The sequence below is a fragment of the Limulus polyphemus genome, unplaced genomic scaffold (assembly GCF_000517525.1).
Source record: "Limulus polyphemus unplaced genomic scaffold, Limulus_polyphemus-2.1.2 Scaffold97, whole genome shotgun sequence".
Classification (NCBI taxonomy): Eukaryota; Metazoa; Arthropoda; class Merostomata; order Xiphosura; family Limulidae; genus Limulus; species Limulus polyphemus.
Window position 1 is genome coordinate 986,859 of NW_013665707.1, and position 3,292 is coordinate 990,150.

Sequence of the window (3,292 nt, forward strand, 5' to 3'; positions counted from 1 at the left end):
CGAAATTCCAAAAAACAAACAAACAAAACAAACTTACTGGAAAACCATGACTAGAACTGTGTTTTCTCTCAGAGGTAGTATTGTACTTCTCAAATAACAACAGGTTAAGCTTTGTTTTCTCTCAAAAGTAGTGTGAGTCTAACAATAACTTTTATATTTTCATGAACATTCACTTCCTGTTGAAGGTTCCAATGTTGAAACGGAAACATTATTTCTTATGTATTAATGAAAATAACACTTATTTTAAAATAATACATCACAGACCCTAATCACAATGAACTTCATATCACAAAGTCTTTCCATTTCCGAATAATTTAATAATTTTATTTCTCATGTAATTAATGCATTCGGTTCATTCATTTCATACAAGTTCGTGTAATGTTCTCACATGCATGTGAAATCATACAAACTTTTTTATCTAGACATGTATATTGCTATTTACATTACATTTCACCACATATACTAATAGCTTTTAAACAGATAGCCTCTGACTTCATGCTCAACTCACATTATAACTGTCTCGGCTACCTTCCGAAGCAAAGATCAGAAGCGTGACTTGTTTGTTCGTGACAAGCAACTTACCTTCTGACACAAATTAAATATTACATAAATATTCAGTAATTCAAAATTAAAGATAGTGGAAAATAGCCTTAGTAGTTTTGCCATAAATACAAATACAGACATATTATCAAGTTAAAAATTTAGTAAAATCTATAAAGTTCAGAAATAGTTTAATTTTAAAAATCAAAGATATTTCTAAAGCAAAAATTATAAATAGCAAAAGATGCACAATGTTATCTTTCATTCTCAGTAAGCAAATATTTATGATTTCACTTTACAAAGGCAAAACCACAACACAGATGAATATTTCAGTTGCTACAATTGCAAATATGTTTTCATTAAAAACAATTGGTCCACTATATGTTCCACGTGGTATGATGATATAATCTTAGTAAACTTTTGTCTTGTTCTCTGTAAATCATCACATGCTTCTGAATAGATCAGTTTAGAATATAGCTAAAAATTAATCAACATAGAATATGCTATCACTAATCACCTTGACCTTTTCCAAACACATAGCCCCCAGTGGCACAGCGGTATGTCTGCAGACTTACAATGCTAGAATCCGAGTTTCACTACCCGTGGTGGGCAGAGCACAGATAGCCCATTGTGTAGATTTGTGCTTAATTACAAACAAACACATAAATCTTGCATAACAATACTCACAAACATAATATTTTGTTAACAGAGAACATCAAGCAGTTTATCCAAGGGTCATGAATACATAGTTAATGTTCATATTTATCACAAAACTTTTATAAGATTTTGTTTGTTTTGAATTTCGCGCAAAGCTATACGAAAGTTATCTGCGCTATCCATCCCAAATTTAGCAGCAAAAGACTAGAGTGAATGCAGCTAGTCATCTTTTTCCAATGAATAGTGGGATTCACCATAACTTATAACGCCCCATGGCTGAAAGGGCGAGCATGTTTGGTGGGACAGGGATTCGAACCCGCAACCCTCAGATTGCGAGTTGAGCGCCCTAACCACCTGACCATGCTGAGTCACCTAAGATTTTGTACCATCGTGTAAGAGTTTTGTCATTGCTGTGTTTCCTAGAAGCTCAGACGAAATCTAATTATGTCCTCTTTTCACAGAATCTTTAATATTTGCTCTAGTTATACCCTTCTAAACAAATATTTTAATCTAGTACAAAAAGTTTTCAAACGTAATGAATATACAACAATCTTTCTAACTAACTTCATATATAAGTTTCTTAATAACTAATTATAATCTCGAAATGAACATGTCCTGTTCCAGGGTTCTCAGAGTTTGCAGAAAACAAATCTCCATATCAATAAAAAAAACAACTGATCCCCAGGTTCAGCTCAAATTTATTTCTAGATTTAATTTCTGAATCGTAAACTTCTTTCAGTATAAGGCCTAACTGCTGACACTCCTTTGCTCATGATTTATATACAAATACACATGTAGTGATTGTAAAATATACAGTCCCAAAACCAAAGCATTTAAAAACAATAGCAATTAAAGAGATTGCAAACCCTTGCCCCGCCGCTCCTTTTCGAGATTGCATGCGTTTATCTTTCACCTTCGAAAACTCAGAAAGCCCTTCTCTGGTCCACAATGATCAAGGTTCAGGTTCATTTTTTGTAGAGTGATGAGGAGTCTCAACCTTAATATGTGCCCATGACATTTGGTACAAATCCGATCACACTTTACAGAGTTATTAATCCCAAACCGCGAAAATGACCTATCTCCTCATTATAAAAATGCTTCAAAGTGATCCAGAATCCGGATCTGGATCTGGAATAAATTTTGGGAGAACTGCCCCAAACTGGCTTCCCATCTTATGTAAATTCGTGTACATCGGTCTATTAGTTTTCGAGTTATGGTGCAAACCAAAGCCAGCCAGTAAGTAATAGAAACAAATACTCTAATTATAACAAATAAAGGATAAACTGTAGTTGTTCATTTGTATACTTGTACTTCCTTTGCATAACATTTCTGGAATCTATGAATTATGGATACTCAAAATATTTCTGATAGATATTTGTATACATGAAAATACACACTTTAGTGTACCTAGTAGAACCAACCTCTACTTAGTCAAACTCTATCACTCAGCGAGATCACATGGAGAAACCACAAGTCATAACATATCAATTAACAAGTTCCCCATTTTGACAACTGGATCTATAGAGCTTCGGCTTCTCATTAAAGAAGTCTTCTAATTGTGAAAGACTGCCCTAATCTAAATAATTTTTAAACATTCTTCCAACTCAGACTGCTCTAATTAGTTTTATGATTAATAACCAACAAACAGTATCTATTGTATTATAAATTGGAGCTAATACATTGGAATTATATATTTTTAGTTTATGCTATTCTATGTATAAACCTGTTTGCCTTACTGTTCATCTCACAATAAAATTAATGTTTTTATTGTATACTGTAAAATTTTACTTCAGGGCTTATATGTGCTTAGTCTACTGTTAACTCATTTTAAATGTTTTATAAGCTTTATGTTCTCAAATAGTATTCAGATTTTAGTTCTTTTGTATTGATATATCTCAACACACCTAGATTTCAGAACTGTCTGATAATGGTATAAGTTCATTATGAAACGTTCTACTGAAGCAAATAAAACGTTTTTCGTCCAGACCTTTGCCTTCGTAAACGCGGGTTTTTTTGTTTGTTTTTTTTTTGATTGATTAATTCTGCAATACACTATAAACATATTCATAAGCTTGAATTTATGTATTAAAATAAA